The sequence below is a fragment of the Schistocerca gregaria genome, chromosome 1 (assembly GCF_023897955.1).
Source record: "Schistocerca gregaria isolate iqSchGreg1 chromosome 1, iqSchGreg1.2, whole genome shotgun sequence".
Classification (NCBI taxonomy): Eukaryota; Metazoa; Arthropoda; class Insecta; order Orthoptera; family Acrididae; genus Schistocerca; species Schistocerca gregaria.
The window spans coordinates 431,219,312-431,244,415 of record NC_064920.1 but is presented as its reverse complement, the minus strand read 5'-3'; the positions used below and the strand labels follow the sequence as shown (position 1 = coordinate 431,244,415).

At 41.7% G+C, this 25,104-nt stretch overlaps 1 protein-coding gene across 1 annotated transcript in view; it reads left to right on the top strand.

Annotated features, from left to right (window-relative positions):
- Positions 1-810: 810 nt before the first annotated feature.
- Positions 811-25,104, top strand: part of LOC126351083 (uncharacterized) — a 250,191-nt gene continuing 225,897 nt past the window's right edge. The window contains exon 1 of the mRNA XM_050002573.1: positions 811-1,215. The gene's annotated coding sequence lies outside the window, so the exon portion shown is untranslated. The remainder of the gene's footprint in view (positions 1,216-25,104) is intronic.

The following is a 25,104-nucleotide window of genomic DNA, read 5'->3' as shown; positions in this document are numbered from 1 at the left end:
GCCCATGTCATACCAGCTCGCCGCCATGCCATCCAGAAAGTTATGCCCTTGCTCAACGTTCCTCCTCTCCGGTTCTGAATTGCCCGTTAGAGTTATTTCAGAGTCTCACAGTACCTGTCAGCGTAAATTGTGGTCCCAGCGATTCGGCTCCGACGACGAGGTGAAAGAAGAGGTTCATAACTTTCTGAACAGCATGGCGGCGAACTGGTATGACATGGGCATACAAAAACTGCAACAGCGTCTACAAAAATGCATCGACAGATATGGTGATTATGTCGAAAAATAGATAAATATTTGAGCTGTAAATTGATGTAAACCACTGTAGAAGTAAATAGGTCTATGTACTTATTAAAAAATTAAAGACTTTACTTTTGGGATTACCCTCGTAATAATAAATCGTCATTTTTATATACAGATCTAAAACTGCAATATGTTTACAATGTGCAGTCGACATTTTTTCAGATGGTACGTCGATATTTCTTCCGTTCTCATATCGATATATTGATGATCGATAGCGACACTTTTAAATATCGATATATCTGATTTCCTCTATTTTTAAAAATGTCAACAGTCCTGGTTTCAAATGTGCCATACATTAAAAGCTCGGACGAGGACTGTGACACCTGTCCTCCGTAACGTGAGAAGAGGATTTTGGAACCAGACAACCGTCCTCGGCCGGAGTCAGCTGGAGCCGCCGCGGGCCGTACCTTCCGGGTGGTAGGCGGCCGCCGCGGGCGGATACCCGCCGTGCAGCGCGGCGCCGCGCGCACTGCCGCCCGCCGAGCATCGATCTGGGCGGCGGCGGCGGCGGTGGCGGCGGGCCCGGGCGCGCAGCAGCAGCAGCAGCGGCAGCGGCAGCTCCGAGAGCGGCCGGCCTACACTCGCACATCGACCGCCGCGCCGGCCGCGATGCCGGCTGTCTGCCCACCAGGCGCGCCTCTGACGTCACCAAACACTGTGCGTGCGTCGGCGGTGCCGACTGCCGACGGCCGTGCGCCTCCACCTCGCCGCTGCCGCTCTCCTCGTTGATGACACGACCGCGTTCCGCTGGCTCGGAGAACCGCACAAAAGCGGCAGTTGCCGTCCCCCTTCTCCTCAAACTGTCCGCCCACTCTCTGGGACTCGCAGTGAGAAGATCGTCGACCGCCGTATAACTGTCAACAGATGAGGTTTCGACACCTACAATGCAGAATATCGGTACCGCTGAAAGACTTGGTGAGTCTTTTAGATTAAGAACAAAAATTTGTTTCTATTCATCACTTGCGTATTCATTCTATTTTATTCACACCTGTTTCCTTGTATTTTGTTTTCATTTGAACATGACACTACCTCCAGAGCGCTCACTTGCATGTTGACACTGTGTCTTCTAGTTTCGTGTAATACATTTTAGTTATCGTAGTAGACATTGTTTAGAGCATGCAGCCCACACAATATATTTAAATTCCGTCACAATATATAAATTAAGTGCACCATTTACGCATTTCAATGCTCTTTACAGAGGCAGCCAGCAGATTAATTTGACGATAAATCACTGCGATAACTGTAACTACTATCCTGTTTTGTTTGAACCATCTCTATACTTTTCCAGTTTAAAATCTATACTCCTAGTTTTCTTTCCTCTTATTGTAGAACAGAATAAAATACGCAGCATTGCATAGTAATTACACAAGCCTATATAAGCTTGTAAATACTGTCAAATATTGTTTCATATAAAATAAACACTTCTCAGTTTATGTCCAAGTGTTATCTGTGGTTTTATTAATATCAAAGCTTTGTTTTTAAAGATTGCTGTAAATCTCGTTTTTAAACAATGATTCGAGTATTGCTAAAACGAGCCATTGCAATGTAAAAGATCAAAAGGTTTCCTAATATTCTGCTGTCTGCATCAATCACAACAAGTTGTTTACATATGTTGTTTGCATAACAATGAGAATAGTTAAGATATGCGCACATTGAGCACTGACTACCGCTCCAGCTGGTCAATAGTTTGAACGTTCCAGTAGTGCGACACAATAAATTGTAAAGCAAAAATAAAAACATGGGAGCTACAGGCAAGTTTCACATATCCATTCGTACTGTGTTGTGAAGACCGATGCTCCTCCTTTTTATTAAATACGTGATAAATTGAACCAACCTATGTGGAAATAATTAATTGTAGCCTCCTAAAGTTATCCTCACTTTTCGCTGGAGAATGTAGTTTTAATACAGAGGCAGGGGCCAGTAAACAGATATAGGAACCTCGATTGCGATAGCAAACTTTCATTTACAAATCTGAATCCCGTTGTCCTTTTGTATTTTGTTATCGGGAGTATTATGAAATTAAGTACATGCAGGAAAGATAGACACAGCAAAGAAGTGCGTAGTTTTTACAAGTACTTTCGCTGCAAAATGTAGTTCTAACACACAGAGCGAAGCCAGTAAACAATTAAAGGCACCTCGATAACAATGGAAAAAGTTAATTTTAAAATCTAAATCATATTGTCTTCTAATATTTTGTAACCGGAAGGTTAATGAGAGTAAACCGTTGCACAACAGATAGAGACATTAAACAAGAGCGTTGTATTTACGGGTACATAGTATAGAGTATTATATAATTACTTATTGTACAAAGGTGAACGAAATTATTCTCAGAAATGATTGATTAAACGATTCCCTTTACGAAGAAAGCTTCGGTACCGGGATTACAAAGATGTCTAAATTTGGCTGAGTCTTTGTTTCACATGGGTACACACAGGTATACAAGCACACTGACAATGGATTTTGTTGCACGCGCTCACCCAATGAAGTGTGAGCACACAATCATAAACAAACATACTACACACGCGCACACACACACAGACTAACACTCACATACTTCGTAATGGAGTTCACATACATCGGAATTTGAAGCAAGGTTTCGATAAGGTGGAAGTTTCTGGAAGTACGATATGGCAATAGATTCTACAAATATTCTGTCATAGGCCATGAAGTCGATATTTGTATATTATTTGTCATATGGTGATCGTTAAATCCGTCTCAAAATTTCATCTTATCCATGAAGGTCTAATTTGTCCAAGCGAAACATTTTGTGGCACATTATCTCTGCCAATGTAGTCTGCGTATTGGTCATAATTTTAACCGGCTATTCTGAATACCAGGAATATCCAACAAGCGCAACTACACAGCAAAGCCATAGTCAGTTGTTAACACTGTAAGCATCACAGGACAAAGTAATCGTTATATTTTGAATACTGAATTATTTTATTTTCGTTGGATGAAACGGAAACGGTTATAATTTGACTACTATTGATAATTTTTTCTACCATTAGTCAGACTGAGAGATATGCTGTAGGTCAGTGGTGGGATACTGTTGCTCAATAACGTAAATTAATTTGCGTCACTTTTCTGAATGCAGGCTTCTTCTCCGAAAGACCAGATGCGCGGAATTCTGCTGAATCCCATGGAGTTCCGAGCACTGTCACAAGTTATTTTTTTTGTCTTACTCCTACCTGTATTTGATAATATATGCTTACCTTCTTACTCACTTACTGGCGTGTTTCACTGGGCCCTAGCAACTCCGCTTGTCACTTGTCCACATGCGCCAGTGCATCTTTTGGCAGGGATCCCACGTTATGCGTCACAAAACAAAGGCTGCTCCCAGCGTCAGTTTTAAATAATAGCTCTGGGTGGGTGGAGGGATGCGAAACTGTAATATAAGAATTCTCTTCGTCAAGCGTGGAAAGAGGGCGCACGGTTTCGCTGATTTACTATGACAGGATTTTATATGACTAAATAGGAATAAAAATAATAATTTTACAAGCGTATGCTGTTACTGTCACTTTCTGTTCACGGATCCCAACCTTTACCTTACCTATTGCTTGTTCCACGTTGTACCAAGATCTTATTTACTATTACTCTAGCTATTTCGATAACTGTTTTTTCTTCTGATTAGGAAGTCATTTTCTACACGATATAGGATTCTAACACAATGTGGTGAAAGTTGGACGGGTTCGAAATGTGCTGAGCATAATGTGGTTGAACCTCCAGTCGACGAAGAATCTGTGCCGGCCGGTGTGGCCGAGAGGTTCTATGCGCTTCAATCTGGAACCGAGCGACCGCTTCGGCCGCAGGTTCGAATCCATCCTCGGACATGGATGTGTGATGTCCTTAGGTTAGTTAGGTTTAAGCAGTTCTAAGTCTAGGGGACTGATGACCTCAGATGTTAAGCCCCACAGTGCTCAGAGCCATTTGAGCCGTCTGTAGAAGCTGTTGTATTACTTACATATTGTAACAAGCAGCTCTTTATTAGTGCACAGTCTGTACGAAAAGATACTGAAGAACATATTTGGGAAATCCGAAAAAAAACTGTAATATGTGATACCACTTTAAAGGCGACTGTACCTAAAGATAGATCCTCAACATCACTGTGCTATATCAATGAAAGACGAACAAGTCTCAACATCATACTCGTCCATGTCAATGCAACAATAAAACTATATCTGCCTTGGGACACACATTCTGAACGTTTTGGGAAAACAGTGTACACGATTAGAGTTAGAGAATAGTCATGTGTGTAAACAATAAGAGCAAAAATCTTCCGATAGAGTGAGCATCTTATTTACGTCTCGTGACGTAAGATAATTAGCCACAGCTAATTATCCAAACAAAATAAATACTGAGTGCAAAACTATAAATCAAAATCGCATTCGGAGAGCCAAAAGATAGTCACATATTTTGAAAATGAAAAGTTAAACGTTTCTGACAGCAGCATCTGTCAAACGTGATACACAGCGAACAAATGAATTATATAGACCTCGTCTGTACTTTTTCAGATTCTCCAGTGGTAATTTGAAAGAATAGTTGTGAGTCGATGTCAGGGCATCACTGCGAGCGAACGCAAGACTTGATGAAGAGACAACTAAAGACAAATGTATTGAAAGCACACAACTACAAAACATAACATTATAATACTGCTCTTATCACTAACGCGAATGTGATAGAAGAACTAATTGTACTTGTTTGACGCCTGAGCGAAATCGTGAGCAATGCCTCGAGTTGTATAGGTAGCGGGAAGCAAACTGTTTATTCCGTATTCTCGATACACTTTCAAAATACCTCTAAGAAAAGATTTTTCTGCCAAGTGTAAATTATGGAAACAGAGGAACTGAAAAATGTCCCTATCGGCATGTCTAATCTTTCTTTTAATAGATGATTTCAGTGGCTTCCACAACCGCTCTATGTTTTGAGTATGCAGTGATGGATCTTCATAAGATACAAATTCTACCGTGTGGCTCACGAACTCATGGTCAACTCCCTCTTCCTTCAAATTTTGGTAGTACTTCCACCCACTAGTTATGACGTTGGTGCCAGGTAGGACAAAATGCTTTACAGGGGACACGAAAGTTCTTTTGACCAAATAGAGCACCCGGAGTATAAAACACTTCCTCGATTCTCTTTTCCTCCGAAAATACAAATGTGCTCCACTTCGATTTTCAGCTTGCGCCCTCTTCCGTACTTACGATTGATGATATGCATCTCATTAGTTGCCACTGTCTTGTCCTCACCTCCGACTGGGACACTTTCGTGTGCCACTACTGCGTAGCATACCTCCCGATAAGCACCACAATAATCTCACACTACCTTGAATGGGACCTCACTTTTCCGACGCTGCGAATCTGTTGTCCGGAGGGATCGATGGTGATGCTCTGGTCAATCCTCAAGTTTCAGCTATTAAACCAAGTATTCTTTTTTATTGTAGTCCGTTTCCTGCATTTGGTACGATACAACTGAAACGGGAATTGTATACTGGCAGTTTTCTAGTATAGTTTGACACAGTTTTCATTGCGACAGTTTATGTAGTTTCCCGTCTCTTGGTTCGACAACAACCCGAGTTCCCAACAGAGGTCCACGCATTTATTTACGCTAAACATATGTTTAAACAAAATCTAACTACCGGAATTTGAGATTATAACAGATTGGCTCATCGCTATTGACAAAACAAACGACATCCAAACTTTCCGGATTAGCCGAGCGATCCAAGGCGCTGCAGTCATGGACTGTGCTGCTGATCCCGGCGGAGGTTCGAGTCCTCCCTCGGGCGTGTGTGTGTGTGTTTGTCCTTAGGATAATTCAGGTTAAGTAGTGTGTACGCTTAGGGACTGATGACCTTAGCAGTTAAGTCCCATAAGATTTCACACACATTTGAACATTTTTTAAAAGTCGCGTTCATTTTTTGTCATCTTCGCCAATTCGTAAGTTAGATATATATCGCTGTAAATGAGGCGGATACTGATTCGAATGATTCCTCTAAATTACCTTTCCAGTAGTTTCAATTTTGTATGTGCACCAGCCGGCAAAGAATAGCGAAGATGTCGCGTAGTTTGGTGCCAGACAGTAAATACTGATTATTCCCCATAATACTTCCAGCGTCTGCATTTCCATGAGTTAATTTTATTTTATGTCCAACATGGGTGTTCTTTGACGTAATTACTATAGTTTTCCGACTTGCTACAAATTATTTTCGTAAACTATACTACTTCAGGCATTTTATCACCTGAAATCTGTGTCTGTCTGTCTATGTGTCTGAAAGAAAACAAATGAGGAGTACTTTCCAACAGTTACAATAAAATGAAAGAGAGTGTTATACTTGATCAGATCCAAACAGCAAGCTACCATGCATTAGCGCCAGTCTCCAATAACACCAACTGTGGCCGGTAGTGGCCCTAGTGCAGTACAACTTTGACGTTAAAGCTAAAGTAAGAACCCAAAACATTGGTTTTATGTACGCAAGCCTATGAAATAATAATGTTTTTTATCGGTTAGTGTGAGTCTTTTCAGTAAATGTGTACGCCACTTGTTCTTTTTGTCAGACTAGGCTTACATGTAAATCTGTAACCTTAAACGTGCATAAAAAACTGACGCCTCTCATATGGAAGGTTTAGACACATGAATTCATTTAACAACGCGATCTGACTGGACCATTAAGGAAATATGACAAAGAACAGGTGTAACTTTCGTTGCACAACATCTTGATAATAGCCATAAGAGATAACTGATTTGTGTTAACTATGATAAACATATCAGTTCGTATGAATAATGTGTAAGCAGCTATGCTTGTTGATTTGAAGCATGGAATGGACATTTTTAGCCCAGTCTCTTAGCACAACATTAGATCCTTAAACCTGAAAAAAACACCATAAAGCTACCACACTTACACATAAATAATGAACTACCAGCACCCTCAGTAACCACAGCAGACGACTTACTGGTACCTTCGGTCCTGTAAAAGTCTGCATAGAAAAGAACGAGCGAGTCGCTCATCGTAACTTATTGAACTGTTTAATACCGATTGCTGTGATTGTTCAGAAAATTTCTGTCTTTCCGTTGGCAAAATTCCGACCTCGTGAATCGCAAAATACTACACGGCCATTGGAATTCCTGTATTTGGGAATAGCGGCAAGATGTTACGAATGATTTCGCACAGTGTTTGAGTAGAAAAATGTACGAATATAATTATCTCTAAGGTATCGTTAATCCACCACGGCGTGTACAGCATGCCATGCGTACAGCACACACAAAAACCGAAACACGCGAATTCTCTACACGAAACAAAATCTATATACGTCAAGAAATATTTCAAGATCATTAAATGGGTATGTGACGTAGTTAAGTGCCCTAATATTCGGAATGGATCAATGGAAACCCGATTCAGCAACTTCTTGTGCAAATCCACGTGCGTGACATCTCAGCACCAAAACCACTAGCTAATGTTCCTAAAATACTTCGAGTTTCATCACACCGAACCCTTCAACACGAACAGTAAAATAGGCATGTATTAATACCACTACACTGCGACTGAATGACTTCAAGTTTATAAGTACTAACATGTTGCCGCGTGGAGTGGCCGCGGTGTTTGAGGCGCCTTGTCAAGGTCTGCGCTGCCACTCCTGCCGGAGGTTCGAGTCCTCCCTCGAGGCCGCGCGGGATTAGCCGAGCGGTCTCAGACGCTGCAGTCATAGACAGTGCGGCTGGTCCCGGCGGAGGTTCGAGACCTCCCTCGAGCGTGGGTGTAAGTTTTTGTCCTTAGGATAATTTAGGTTAAGTAGTGTGTAAGCATAGGGACTGATGGCCTTAGTAGTTAAGTCCCATAAGATTTCATACACATCTGAACACCTCCCTCGGGCATGGGTGTGTGTACTGGTCTTAGCACACGTTAATTTTAGAAGTGTGTAAGTCTAGGGACCGATGACCATGGCAGTTTGGTCTCATACGAATTCACACAAATTTGAACATTTTTTGAACTTTAATGTTAGACGATTATCAAGCATCCCACCATACCTATGCACCGCTGTGCCCAACTCGTCGATACCGGGACCTCAAAGAGTATCCTTCTGTCACACTTAACTGAACATGGTAACGACAATCATGCTTGCAGAAATCGATATCTCGGTATAGAAAAAAGTCTTTGCATTGTAACTGCAATGTAAGAATACACGAAAGAATTTCACTATTGGAAGTCGTGAATATCACAGACAGGTCTGAATGATCATGTTTGTATACTTGTGCAAATGCAAATGCATTTGACTGATTTCAGTTTTAGACAAACATACCTTCTGTCATACAGTTCGTCTCCGCTCAGTGCTGATGAAGGTGTTGTATGGTCTGAGGACTATCTAATGGACCGATATTGGTCATCACTAATATACTCTGACCGAAAAAAATCGCAACACCGAAACATAATTAATGTAGAGTGATGAAATTTCGATAATACATTTGTCTGTGTGCTTAACAATGCAAGGTTAATGTGTAACTTCAGCCATTGAAAATGTGAAATGCTGTTGCATTAATAGCCATTTTAACCGCCAGAATACTGCATTAAAACATGCAAACGTGCACGCATTGTGTTTTACATGTGCAGTATGTTAGCCCGTGGGATGGATTTCCACGCCTGTTGCACTTGGTCGGTCAATACAGGGACCAATTATACACCAGAGTTGTCATCGGATGAAGTCCCATATGTGTTCAATTGCAGCCAGATCCGGTGGTCAAGCAGGTCAACGCAAGTGTCAACGCTCTGTAGAGCACATTGGAGTAATACAGCGGTATGTGGGAAAGCGTTATCGTGCTCGGAAACATCCCTAGAATTCTGTTCATGAATGGCAGAGCAATAAGTCGAATCTCCACACTGACATACAGTTTTGCAGACGGGGTGCGTGGGATAATACGGGAGTGCTCCTGCAGTTATAGGGAACCGCACCCCAGACAGTAACTCCAGGTACAGATCCAATGTGTCCAGCATGCACACAGGTTGCTCGTAGTCCATCATCGGGTCTCCTTCTAACCAACACAGGGCCGTCACTAGCACCGCAGCAGTAACAGCTTTCATCAGGAAACAAAATAGAACTCTACCCTGCCCCTTAATGAGATCTCGCTTGGCATTATTCAAATGGCAAATATCGGTGGTGCGGGGTCATTGGATACACCCTACAGCATGTCTGGATCGAAGCTGTTCTTGAAGTAACCGATTTGTAACCGTTTGTCGTGTTACTGTGATGCCAATTCCTGCTCAAGCAGCTGCAAATGCAGTACGATGCTCCAGAGCCATATGTCGAACATGATGAACTTCCATCTCGGTAGTGTCACGTGGCGGTCCGGAACCCGGTCTTCCTGCGACCGTATATTCTCGTGTCCACAGCTGAGAGCAGTCACGCATAGTGGCTACATTCCGGCTACGTGTTTCTGCAGTAACCCAGAAAGAACATCCAGTTTCTCGTAGCCCTACTACATGACCTTGTTCACTCAGCGACTTGCTGATAATGGGTTCTTGGTTGCCTTTAAGGCATTCTTGACTGGCATCATCTTACCATGTCCATTCACAGAGGTAACTAACGCTCACGACTGTTATAGCGTGTATTTAAAGCAAACCTGAATTTTACTCTCGTAGTCTTAAGCAATTGGAGCTAAATTTGGAAAGATATCAAGTAGACACATTCCCATCATTTTTCGGTTAGAATGTCAAAACCTACACCTCTCAGCCGTGTATTGTATAAACTGTTATATTATTTTGCTATTAGTTTCGACGATTTATTACACCATCTTCATGCCTCCTGACCGACGTGTAGGAAGATTCCAACCTCGGTTCTGGACAAAATAGGAGCCAGCGTCCAAGACTATCACCTGCTGTCTTATGCTTGATACAACAACGACCACATCGAACACTATCTTCCGACTTCACTTATGCCGCACAACACCTCCTTGGTGTTACGATTTTTTCCGTCGTTGTATTATGTTTTACAGTCAAGACTGATTTTTTCATTATGTTTTTACTTCCATTTGTCTAGAACATTTTACCTCAATCGAGCTACATTAATGGACTTTCTATTCATGTCATTCATTTATTAAATACTTCTAGAGTCGATGTGTATATTCTCGGGCCCTCGACAGCACCAAGAAACGCGGGATCTAGGCAAGTCACTATGAAGGTGAACACGTATTACAGCCATATCTAATACCTGAAACTTATAACAGATTAAATCTGTGTGCTGATTCGATTCATACTCTTTTCGATGGCATTGCTCGCACTGAGATGTCCGGACACGACTCCCGAAACGACGGTCGAAACATCAGTCCTACGATTAATTCTTATCCAGTACAAAACTGCAGAAGCCTGAGAGATAAGCATGATTCTTTGTTTAATCAAAGAACTGCAAGATCCCCTTCAGCAGATTACAAATCCACAACCTATCATCATTGGTTTGTCCAGGGTTGCATATACACGTCTTCATTTTATCCTTGAAGTGATTTAAAATTTACAAAAAGCATAAAGAAAGAATTAGCGTAACTTTTTTAAATATTGTTCAGTACAAAACATGGACATCATACTCCATCTGGCTCATTAAGGGTTGTCACTATACTACATAATAAAATTGAATTATCAGCAAGTGACGTAACTAAGTGAACCTGCAGCATAAATATAAAATTTTTGGAAATTTGTGGTAAGATCGTATGGGACGAAATTCCTGAGGTCATCGGTACCTAGCCTTATACACTACTTAATCTAACTTACACTAACTTACACTGACAATACACACACACACGCCAATACCCGAGGGAGGACTCGAACCTCCGACAGAGGGAGTCACGCGAACTGTTGGAAGGCGCCTGAGACCGCGCGGCTAACCCGCGCGGCCATAGATATCACCGTTTATTTTGGTGGCTTGTGCTGTCTTTCGTATCGCGTCAAACAAGACCTATGTCAGAATTACTAAGTGTCTTATGAACCATGTATGTATGTTTACAGTTTGTAATAAGTCTGAAGGGAAAGTTTTCGTATGATGCAGTGGATCAAATAGTTTTCAGGGACCTGAACTGAACTGAGTTTTCTTCCTTGTTCCACATTTTTCCTTCTAGTTTGATGATTTCTTCTCCTGCACGAAGCTCTGCATCCCAGAGTTGCACCTACTCCCTATTTCCTTAATTATTTGTCGTACGTATTGTAATATCTGTCTTCTTCTGGTGTTTTAACACATGGCCTGACATACAGTCCGTTCCTCTTGTCAGTGTTTTCCACGCCCTTCTTTCCTTGTAGATTCTGCACAGAACATTCTAATATCCTATCTAGTCAGTCAAGCTAATTTTCAACAGCCTTCTATAACACCACGTCTCAAATGTTTCGATTCATTCTTTTTCGGTCTCCTTATAATCCGTGTTTCACTTCTATATGGCACTGTAATCCGAAAGTACTTTATCAAAAATTCATCCTAATGTTGGGCACGCATGCCGTCTTTGGCTGCGGCAATCCGCTTTTTACTCCCCTCGTTTCGTTCATCATACGTTATTTTGCTTCCGAAGCAGAAGTGTGTCACTTTGTTTACTTCTTGGTCCTCATTTCTGGTATTAAATCTCTCATTAATTTCATTTCTACTAATCCCGTTTATTCAATTTTCCTTCCTATTAGAGTAAATCCATTTTCTCTGCCCATTAACTGTTATTCCATATTGTATTTCTTGCAATTCTTCCTCGCTACTGCTGAGGATAGCTACTTATTTACTGATTCTTATCGTTCCCTGAAGCTATCTCTTACTGTAGTGATTCCATCTTCTCTTGAACAGTAGAGGCGAAAGTCTGCAACTCTGTTTCATACATATACGAAACCAAATAGCTCGTTCTTTGTCTTCAGTTCCATTAGTTACCTCTTGGTTCTTGTACATACATCGTATTACCTTTCTTCCTCTACATGTTAGATCTATTTCACTGAGAATTTCGGCCGAACTGTATCAATTTACACTGTCGAACGGTTTTTGTAGGTCGACTAGGTAAATAAAAGAGTCTTGATATTTTTTAGTGTTGCTTCCATAACGAATCGCAGCATTGTAATTGACTTTCTGTTGCCTTTACCTTTCGAAAATCCAAATTAATCCTCGTAGATTGTCAGTCTTCTTCTCTGTTATTGCAGCAAATTCAATGTATGAGTTGTTAAAATGGATAGAAACGTTAAAAATCACACGAAAACGACAACAATGCTGGCACAGTGAAAATTACACAGAACACGTTTCACGCATTTAGGAAATCAGTAAGTTTAATTACAGATTACACATCTGGAGCTGGATTGTTCTGGACAAATTATTTCGTAAGTAATCGATGCGTATTTATTAATGGTTCAATTAATTAATATTAACAATAACATATTCGTTTGCACTAAACTCATTACCTGTAACTAGTTATTTTGACGTTGTACATCAGCTGTGAGTCCGCCACCGTAGCAGAGGTCAGCACGTTTGACTGCCATGCTGGCGACTCGGGTTCGAGTCCTCGTACTGCCAGGTGTTTTTTCCTTGGTAGGAAGAATGCTACAGGGTGCACTCAGCCGTTAGGCCAACTGAAGAGCTGCTCCACCTTAATAGAGGTGTCACATACCGATTAATAGAGGGGTCACATACAAGCAACATGCCAACGACTCTAAGATTGGTGTGCTGACCATATTCCTCTCCATACCGCATCCAAGGACGCTATAGACAGAGGCTGAAGCACAGGCAGTCGAGCCCGATTGGTCCGTTTAGGACCAGAATGCGGAACTTAACAGCTTAGTGCACATTGTCTGTGGTACTTCAGTAATTTCAGACTGGTTTTCAAAGAAATTGTCGAAAAGCATTTGAAGCAATGCTTCATGTCAGGCTTTGTAGAATTGCTACACATAAACTGTTATGTCAGTGCGAATAATTCGTGGTTCTAAATGGGACTTTACAGCTTAGGTCATCAGTCCTCTAGAACTTAGAACTACTTAAACCTAACGAACCTAAGGACAGCACACACATCCATGCCCGAGGCAGGGTTCGAACTTGCGACCGTAGCGGTAGCTCGGTTCCAGACTGCAGCGCCTGGAACCGCACTGCCACTGCAGCCGGTTTCGTGGACCTAAGTTCCCACAAATGTTAGCAACGCTGGGGATAATTTCTAAAATGAAAACTAAATACGAAAACATTAATCCTTCAAAGAAATAAGGTGAAGTACTTACAAATCAAGACATTGATATATAAACAGGTAGATAATTTCTAACAATTTTTTATGTAAGAGCCACAGATGTCTGTTACGTTACATCAGAAACAAATTTTGTCACGGCGATGAACAACGGGCTATCCTTCTGAAGCAATAGGATAGGAATATACCGAATGATGGCAGCCGATCTCTGATTATGGAAAGGCTGAAGAGTTTAATTGAATTTTATCGCAAGCACTTCAGCGAACCGTGCTGTTTAAGCATGTTAGGGTTGAAATATGTACCTTTGCAATTAAACTTTGCCATACAAATCTATGTGAGGGGTGCAATTCACAAAACTGTAACTAAGAACGCAGCATTGAGTCGTGCCTAGGTAGCCTATTCTATAAGAATATTTTTAGGAACATGGAAGGTAAAGGATTGGGTGAACCGAAGACTTTATTCTACCAGTGAGTTCTTTAATGATGCACACTCTCTTATGCTGCATACGTGATTCAAGAAATTGCAGTTCACATAGTGGTAAACGTAGCATATAGTAGTAAGCGTAGCGGTGACTACTTTATACACGTAATATGCTTAATATGCGGCCAAGTGCTGTCACGAGACTGTTGCTGTGGAGGAGTTTTAACTGCAGTGCGGCACGTTTCCTGTGCAGTGACGCCAACTTCGTGAAATGTTTCATTGCACACACTTCCATATATTACTGTAATCTCGTTTTAGAGGGATACTGAACGCCAAGAAATAAAGAAAAAAACACCCTGTCACTGAGAAAGGACGTTCGCATAAATATTACGGTAAGTAAAATGTTGTATTTGTTAACCAAACAGGTAAGAACTAGCTCTACAAAGCTAAAAAAATTTTGAATTTCCGGAATCGTTTACGAACTATTTGAAGTTTACACGGTAAATGAAGGATGTTCTTCCAAGCAGCAACTATACGTTTTTCAAAAAAATGGTTCAAATGGCTCTACTCACTATGGCACTTAACATCTTAGGTCATCAGTCCCTAGGCTTAGAACTACTTACAGCTAACTAACCTGAGGACATCACACACATACATGTCCGAGGCAGGATTCGAACCTGCTACCGTAGCGGTCGCGCGGTTCCAGGCTGAAGCACCTAGAACCCCTCGGCCACATAGGCCGTCTTATATGTTTTTGCTCGTTAATTCAGCGTATATCTCAGTCTACAAATTCTAACCTCTCTCGGGAGCTTAAGGACTCTGTCCTTTGCGTTCTCGGCTTTGGTGATAATATGGTAATGCTAAAAATGCCACACTACATCGTGTTGTAGCCACCTTCTATTACATGATATTTTTAGTTTTATTTTATAAGAGTATAAGGGAAACAGTACCGAGATTTATTACCGTAGCGAGGGTTTTCATGACCAGTGTTGGTTCCGTTAAATATCCGGACTGACTCGCCATATTAAAAGTATGAAACGATTTAACTAAGTTTCGTCCTCTTCTTTAGGCATCGGCTTCGAGGATACAGCTGCTTTTAGTGTTTTCGCTCTAAACATTATTTCCGCCGATTAAGATGGAAGTAATAAAATAATTTTCTTTAGATCTATCGGGGGTTCTCTACTCAGAGATATTGACAGAAATATTCCTTTACTTTTCATGACAAACAAGGCTATGTCTTCCTAGAATTGCACCACAAGGTTAAGAACTGTAAAGTCCTCCTAACTACACATCAAAGGTTGCTAAGCATGTAATGGGCCGCGTGTGGGGTGCACACAATGGTTTTGAAGGTTAGACGACACCCAGTTCAGTCCAGATAACGGTAGGTGTAGGAGACGTGTTAGTGTAAGACTGCCTCGCACATGCGTGAGTATTGATATTCTAGTATTTAACTATCTAAGTATTCGTAACAAACAACCAGATCTTGAAACCTCTTAGAAAGTAGTGAAAATGACATAATAGTTGGCACAGACAGCTAGTTAAAACCTGAAATAGACAGCAGTGAGATTTTTGGGGAAATGCAATCAGCCTACAAAGGAATTTGCTTGCGAATCACTCTTGTGACCCATCCTACAGTATTGTAGTCCTATTATTGTAGTCCTACCAAATACGGCTAACAAGGGATATTTAACGTAAACCGTCCCAAGATATTTTTTTAATAGAGCCAGAATTGGTGGCAAAATGGTTTTATTTACAACTAGGTATCCTACTTCGAAAGTTTCAAGAACTGGCTTTAAATGATGACTCTAGGAATATAGAACAGCTCCTCACGTATCACTCCCCTATGGATCTTGAGAACAAGGTTAGATTAATTACAGCTCAGCGGATCCATTTACACAATTTTTCCCGCGTTCCGTACGTGGAAGAAACGGGAAGAAGCCCTAATGACAAGTATACTGGGACATACACCCTGCAGTGTACTTCACAGTAGTTTGCACAGTGCAGATGGAGATATAACTTTGTCACTACTCAATCGTGATGTATTTCGGAGAAATACGAGTCCTCCCAATTTCTTTTTGTTTTCTTATTAATTTTTATATGTTCATGTTTTTGAAGCAACTTGGGCTTTGTAGTGGTCCTGCGTCTTACAGTAGGTCCACTTCTTGCATTCGACACTCAGACAATGCAACGTAGACTACAATGTACAAACGCTGTCTTCTGTAATAAATTTACAGCTATTTACAGGATTAGAGGGAGGCAACTGCAAGTCGTTTCCGTACGTAAAATACCATTTTAGTTTTCCAAATAAATTATCGTTCATAACAGGAGAAAATGATATTCCAATTAGTCTACGTTTTTATTCTTCTCTACCTGCTCGTAAAAAAGAAGAAAATTTTTTCTGCGAACTATCGATTACTGCAGAGTCACAATGATTTTTCCGAGCAAGAACTATGAAAAGTTTTCTTTCACTGAGTCATGATAATTGCTCTACTATGTCAGAGAACCTTCCGAGGTAATATTTGATCTATGTCGAAAAACTAGTTATTATTGTTCCTATCATTACTACTACTACATATTATTCTGAACTGTTAGAATATGGTGACGAACACCACTTGTCGTTATTAATGTTGTTTTGTGTCCATGATATTTTTTTCAACGCGTAGAAAATGTTATTAAAGCTGCGTTACCCCGAGGAACTTACTTTCTTACTGAAATCGCTGGGAGAACACAATTCGTGGTAGCAATGAATTGTAGTGGAAAACACAATAAGGTATGTCTTGAATATAAAATTACGTATACCAGGCATAAAATTAGTCCGCCTCCTGCCCCACTGGAGACATAACCCTAATGTTCACATGGGTTCTATTCAGAGAGAAGTCCGCAAGTTTCTACTGCTATGCCATATCCAGTTTGAGTAATCTTCTGATATTTAGATTCCGCTGGACCACAATTTTTGGGAATTTTGATTTGTACTTTTCACCCGATATTCGAAATAATCCTAAAAATTGCTTATGTAGTTAAACTCGGGTGGCACCTGTAAACTTGGTCTAACGTTCATCAAATCAGAAACGTATGCGTGGAATTCTGTGAACACGTCTGTTGTGATACTGAAAGATGGAAGTGTCCACCATGTACTCATCAAGATGGTGGTGAAGAAAAGGCTGTATTTGCTCACCGAGAATTTTTATGCAAACATCCTGGTTGACTTTCATGGAAACGTGAATGATGTGCCCACGTCATGGAGCAAAAAACACACTCAAAACATAACAGAAACCTATCCGTCCTGAACTGTTCATTCCGCATATTACAGTTTGAGCACATCATAGCGCCGCCGCTGTATGCCACAGGGAGCAGTCGGAGTATCCGACAACTGAGTGCCGTTCCTTTCGCAAAATTTGTTCAGAAACTTGTTGAAGTGGACATATATTCGCTGGCGGCAGGAATTGTGTTCGGCTTTGAAACCGATTGTCAAAGACGAGGTCCCTTGTCTCCGCTCCCTGTCGGTCAGAATCAATTTACGACCATTGCTGTTGCCTAGGGCTACACGAGTATAAGTGACATATCTGGTAGACACGTTGGACGGACCACGTTGCACCAACACATCGGACGAATTCATTCACGACATTGTGAAGAGTACGTGAAAAAGCCGAGGGCTCCTATCTGTCAATCTCTCACGAACCCATATCGACCGATCTTTCTGCGCTCATTAATCTACATTTATGTCTACATCTACACCATACTCCGCAAGCAGCTTAATGGTGTGTGGCGGAGAGTACTTTTTATACCACATATAAGCCCTCCAGCTATGTTTGACTGTGAAGAGGGCTTGGGATGAATGTGCGTCTGTAAGCATCTGTATTTGGTATAATTTCTCGAATTTTCTCCTTGTGACCATTATGCAAGACGTATGTGGGGGAAGTAATACGTTGTCTGGCTCTTCCCGGAAAGTGTTCTCTCGACATTTCAGTAGTAAATCTCTCCGTGTAGCACAATGCCTCTCCTGTCACGCCTGCCAGTGGAGTTTGTTGAGCAACTCCGTAACGCTACCTCGCCGACTAAACGATCCCGCCACGAGAGGCAGCTATTATCATTTGAGCTTCCGAAGCATATCCGTAACACTTGCAGACTGATCGAACCTACCTGTAAAAAATTTTGCAGCCCGCCCATGAATTAATTCGATGTCTTCTTTTTCCCAATAAATCGAAGACCAGTCGTCTTCCCTGTCACAATCACATTTGCTCTTTCCATTTCATATCGCATCGCAATGTTACACCCAGATATTTAAACTACGTGACTTTGTCAATTAGTACGCTACTAGTCCTGTATCCGAACATTACGGTTTTGTTTTTGCTACTCACACGCATGAACTTACATTAAGAACCAGGTGCCATTCATCAGACAAACTAGTAACTTCGTCTATGTCATCTTATATCACCCTACACCAACGTATCTTTGACAGCTTCTTGAACACCACAGCATCATCAGCGAGCAACCGAAAATGACTGCCCACCCTGTCTACAAAACTATTTATGTATACAGAAAATAGCAACGGTCTTATCATACTTCCCTCATGTTAACCCTGTCTCGGATAAACACTCACCGTCGAGGACACCAAACTGGGTTTTATTATTTAAGAAGTCTTCGAGCCAGTCTCTTATCTGGTAGCCTATTCCATGCGCACATACCTTCGTTAACAGTCTGTTATTGGGTACCGTGTCGAATGCTTTTCGGAAATCTATAAATATAGAATCAGCCTGTTGCTCTTCATCCACAGTTCGCGGTATATCATACGAGAAAAGAGCAATCTGAGTTTCCCATGATCGATGCCTTATCATGCCGCACTGGTTCACGGATATGAGCTTTTCCGTCTCTATGAAATTTATTGCATTCGAACTTAGAATATTTTCTATAATTCTGCCGCAAACTGATGTTAAGAGTACTAGTCTGTATTTTGGGGGTTCTTTCTTTTACCCTTCCTTTGCGATTTCCCCCAGTCGCTTCGCACACTGCAGTAGTAGAGAGATTCGCAATAAATACAACCTAAGTAAGGGCCAGTGATGAAGAGCACTGTTTATAAAACCCAATTGGGATACACGTCCGAAAGAACAAATACCATCTCCATATAGATAAGGCTTATCGGCCAATGATATTCTTCAGTGCGGGTGCACTCACACTGCCCGAACTCTTGCGGGAATCGGTAGATTGACTGAGTCATTACTGAGTATTGTGGGCAGGACTACTACACATGTAGTGTGTGGACATTAAGTTTAAAATGTGGGTTTCACGGGGAACGTGCCAGAGCTAAGACTCTGCAGTCGCACTATCCTCTGTGTCCTCGGTGGCTCAGATGGATAGACCGTCTGCCATGTAAGCAGGAGATCCCGAGTTCGAGTTCTGCTCGGGGTAACATTTTCAGCTGTCCTCATTTATATCTTCAACGCCTGTAAGCAGCTAAAGGCCTGGATTTAATGGTAATTTCATTACCTGTAAGTGGTCGGTGATGAATCTAAAAGTCACAATAATAAAAATTCTAGTTCATATGCTTATGAAGGGGAGTAGTATATGCCAGTATCATCATACTTAAAGTATACTGTGGTGAAAACAATCATGGGACACCTGCCAGTATCGTGTCGGACCTGTTTTAGCCCGCCGGGGTGCACGAACTTGACGTCTTGTGGGCTCAACATATCGTTGCAAGTTCCCTGCAGAAGTATTGAGAAAGGTTGCCGTCCATAATTGCGAGAATGTTGCCAGAATGTTATGAGCAATCTGACCTCTTGATTATGTCCCATAAATGTTAGATGGGATTGATGTCAGGTGATCTGGATGACTACATCATTCGATCGAGCTGTCCAGCACGTTCTTCAAACCAATCCTGAACAATTTGGCCCGGTGACATGGAGTGCTGTCACCCACAAAAATCGCATCGTTGTTTGGGAACACAAAGTTCATGAATGGAAGCAAATGTTATTCAAATAAGAAAACATCAAGATTTCCAATCAATTATCGATCCAGTTGGTCCGGAGGACCCTGTACACTCTATGTGAATACAACTCATATCATTATGGAGCCACAACCAACTTGCACAGTGCCTTGTTGACAACTTGAGTCCATGGCTTAGTGGGTTCTCCGACACACTCGGATCCTACCATCAGGTCTTACGAACTGTAATCAAAACTCATCTGCTCAGGCCATGATGTTCCAGCTCTCTAATATGATGTCAAAGTCAGTTGCGTCAGAAATCTTTTGAAATAGACCGTGAAAATCAAATTTCTACAAACTCTCCTACGGATACGATCGTCTCACGTCCTGGATAGGTTTCTGTGGTTATTTTACGAAGTGCTCCTTGACTCTTATCAGCAACAACTTTATGCAAAGCCAGTGCTCGCCGTTGTTGAGTGAAAGACGTCGGGCCACGTGTTATCCAAAATGGTTCAAATGTCTCTGAGCACTATGGGACTTAACTTCTGAGGTCATCAGTCCCCGGGAACTTAAAACTACTTAAACTTAACTAACCTAAGGACATCACACATATCCATGCCAGAGGCAGGATTCGATTTTGCGATCGTAGCGCTAGCGCGGTTCCAGACTGTAGCGCCTAGAACCGCTCGGTCACTCCGGCCGGCTCAGCACAATCTTAACAAATAGTTTCTCGGAATATTAAATTTCCTAGAGATTTTCGTAATGGAGTGTTCCATAAGTCAAAGTCTGTAACTTCCCGTCCTGCGCCCATAATAACGTCGCAAACCTTCCATCATGAATCACGTGAGTACGAATGACATTCCGGCAATGCACTGTCCATTTATGAACACATAAAAAAAAATTCCCATCATCCCAGTTCCCAGAAATCCGGAAGATAGACGTTGACTGTGGATATCGTGTCACAGACACCAAAGATGTAAACAACCATGCATGAGCAGCGCCTATTAGACGGAAGGGGTCCGACAACCGAACTGTTCCAGACATTCCACCAGGAAGGAGTTATACGGCTCGTGTTGCCGGTAGTTCAACAACGCCTAGACAGTCAGTACCTAGGTTCGATCGCGTCGGCATTGCTACTTTGTGACAGGAAGGGCTCTCAACAAGGGAAATGTCCAGGTGTCTCGTAGTGTACCAAAGCAATGTTGTTCGGACATGGAGGAGATACATGGAGACAGGACCTGTCTACTACATGCCTCGCTCTTGCCACCCAAGGGCTACTACTGCAGTGGATGACTGCTGCCCACGGATTATGCCTCGGAGGAACCCAGACAGCAGCGTCACCATGTCACCATGTTGAATAATACTTTTTGTGCAGTCACAGGACGACGTGTTACCACTCAGATTGTGCCCAATAGGCTGCATGATGAGCAACTTCACTCCCGACGTCCATGGCGAGGTCCGTCTTTGCAACAACATCATGCAGCGTGGTACAGATGGACCCCACAACATGCCGAATGGGTGGCTCAGGATTGGCATCAAGTGCTCTTCACCGATCAGTGTCCAATAAGCCTTCAACCAGATAATCGTCGGAGACGTGTTTGGAGGCAAGTCGGTCAGGCTGAACGCTTTAGACACCCGGTCCAGTGAGTGCAGCACGGTGGCGGTTCGCTGCTGTTTTGGGTTGGCATTATGTGGGACCGGTGTAAGCCGCTGGTGGTCATGGAAGGCGCCGTAACGGCTGTACGATACGTGCATGCCATCCTTCGACCGATAGTGCAACAATATTGAAAGCATATTGTCGACGCATTCGCCTTCATGGACGACAATTCGTGCCCTCATCGTGCACATCTTGTGAGTGACTTCCTTCAGGATAATGACATCGCTCGACTAGAGTGGCCAACATGTTCTCCAGACATGAACCCTATCGAACATGCCTGGGCTAGATTGAAAAGGGCTTTTTATGGACGACGTGACTCACCAACAACTATGAGGGATCTGTTGAGGAATAGGGCAATCTGGACCAACAGTGCCTTGATGAACTTGTGGATGGTATGCCTTGACGAATACAGGCATGCATTAATGCAAGAAGACGTGCTACTGGGTATTAGAGGTATCGATGTGTGTGCAGCAATCTGGACCACCACCTCCGAAGCTCTCGCTTTATGGTGGTACAACATGCAATGTGTGGTTTTCAGTAGCAGTAAATAGGGCGGAATGATGTTTATATTGATTTCTATTCCATTTTTCTGTACAGGTTTCAGAACTTTAGGAACCGAGGTGACGCAAAAATATTTTTGATGTGTGTACCTTGTGTAAGTGACGCTACCGCCATCTGCCTAGGTGCACAATGCTATCTCAAGACTTTGGTCACCTAGGTGTATATTCGTAAGCTTAGATATGAAAAACACACAGAAAGGTAAGTTAAAAATTGCAAAATGATTAACAGAGCGCTATGAATTGGAGGACTTGTCTGTGATGGAGAAGAAACAGAAGTCAACAGGGAAGAGATAGGGGAGCCATTATCACAAGAGGAATTTTAAACAGCTTTGGACGATTGAAGAATAAATAAAGCACAACTGATTGGTAAGATTACTTCGTAATTTCTAAAATCTTTGACGGAAGTGGTAACAAAACCATTATTCACTTTGGTGTGTAGAATGTATAAGCCTGGTGACATTCCATCAGACTTTCCGAAAACATCATCCATACAGTTCCGAAGATTCCAAGAGCCGACAAGTGCGAGAACAGATTATTTTCCTATGTTAAAAATATACCTCTGGTTATTGTTATTGTTATTGATTATAAAACTTAAATGGCATTTATGGTCAATGTCGTCACAAGATATCTGTTATTTTTGTGTAATTTAAGCTTAAATGTCACTAAATAATCAAGATTTGGTCACATTATCGAAAACGCTGATTCTCTTTTGACATTACAGGCTAGGAGTAAGGCGAAGCTATAAGTGTGTTACAAGAGCATTAGTCGAAATTACGAAGGTTTTACGTTCCTACAAATAATTTAGCTATTTAATGACGGGATACGCAATTCAATTACAACTTTTAAGTAACAATAGAAGGGAATTTATAGAATGCTGATAACTGAAGTCTTGCCAAAGTTGATGCGTTTATGCTCCACCCACTTAGAGCGGCGATATTTGCAACTAGGGAGTTTCTTTAAGCCTGTTTCCCGCGACATCATTAACCTCGCTCGGAACTAAGGTACGGCAGAACTTTGTAACATGATTATGTATTTTATAACTATACTCTCGACTTTAAGTCAAAGAGCCTTCACCCAAAGCAAGAACAAGAAAATTAGACATTCAGCAGAGGAAATATTACTAGCACGCGTTAGGCGGCTCAAAGGATAACGCATCCGACTGGAGGAAGAGATGTCACATGTGCGAATCTAGCAATGGTCACACATTTCTGATGTATGACACGAAATGTGAACGATTGAGGGATGCATTAGATATAGCTTCACATTAGCCTTAGTCTGAGAAATGGGCAATGGAGGATAAAAACATTTACTTTGCCAACAAACAATTCACGTTTTTGAAAAGAATGCCAATAGCGAAGATATCACCTTACATACGCAATGCCACGAAGTGTAGGACGCTGAGGTTATACGGAGAGATATAAAGCGTGTACAACACGCAGGTGACACAGAAGTAAGTGCTATGATGTTTGTGAGTATAAACTAACGTTAGAGTGTGAAGCAGGCTTACGTAATCGTTATGTAAGATGCTGAAACTACAAAAGTTTAAACAATAAGGATTCTAGCTACGCGACTGCTACGGTCGCAGGTTCGAATCCTGCCTCGGGCATGGATGTGTGTGATGTCCTTAGGTTAGTTATGTTTAAGGACATCACACACATCCATGCCCGAGGCAGGATTCGAACCTGCGACCGTAGCGGTCACGCGGTTCCTGATGACCTCAGATGTTAAGTCCCATAGTGCTCAGAGCCATTTGAACCATTTGATTTGATCCTAGCTAGAGAGTACGAAGATAAAAACATTGTTTCTAAGAAAGTAACAAGTGTTTGGTCACATTAACTAGAAAACATCTTTCTCAATTTAAAGTGTGTGAATAGCGGTTGCAAATGTAAGAGCATGTAAACAGCAAGGAAAATATAATACTATTCTGATTTTGATCAGTGTGATGAAGTCTTGTAATTGCGATTTGGTTTTCATATGAGAGAACAGTCGAGTCGTTTTATAAAACTCGACGGTCTACCGCTCTAACAATTGAGACACCGAACAGTTTACGTGCAATTGGGTGAAATGACAATATTAACAAGAAGTTTAATTTCGTTGAATGACGCTATCCTTATTTGTAACAGAAGGAGAATTTATCTCGGGGGTGAGTTGTCATCTTCACAGCAGAGCACAATTTTAGTGAAGTTAGTGAAATTGTTTGTCGACGTGGTGGCAATTTTCCGGTACAGTGCAACAAAATTTTATGCAACATTCAAAAACACCATTTCCAGCAGATTTCACAGATGTACTTGAACACTGTCGTACTACACACCATCTGTATCGCATTTTCCGAAACGTAAATTTCAAAACAAGACATCACTGTGGATTACCATTATGACAGTAGGGACATTGGGCCAGAAAGTGACGTCACATGACTCGAATGGAGTATTTTAGCGGGCTTTCAAATTATTTGAATTTCAATACCGTTTTTATACAAGTATACTGAAACTCAAGACGAAAAAAGCATGTTAGGAGCATAAAATGATATAATTAATGATTTAAGACAGTTTACAGAAAACAGTCGAATACTCTATTATCGCATAGTCAGCTTAACTGCTCATGCAACCAAGTTACTGATAAGAATAATACACAGTTGACTGGAAAAGAAAATTAAGGAACTATTAGATGACTATCAGTTTGGCTTTAGGAGAGGTAAATTTTGTATCCCGCCTGGAAGGCGGCGAATGAATCTGCTCCTGAAAACTGAAAGTTTGGCCGAATGACGGAAGTGAGTAGGAGCAGGGGAGGTAAAAAAAACTTCGGTACTGCGTGTAGAATCATATAAATTTACTATAGGCATAAACCAAGTTAATAAATGGTTACATAACTTTGCACTGATGAGCACGGAGGTACGAAGTCTTAGACCCGTCGTAAGTAGTGCAAAGTCTCTATATGAAGCGAGGCTGAAGCGAAATGTCCCGGCCGTCTGCTTTTGATCAAATGGGCTGAATCTGGAGCGGAGGTCGTAAAGCTCTACAGAACCGGCTAGAGGGTACTGTCGTCGGTGTCTGTCATAGTGCCAACCTAAGAACTTGCACTTGCGCCTTGGCA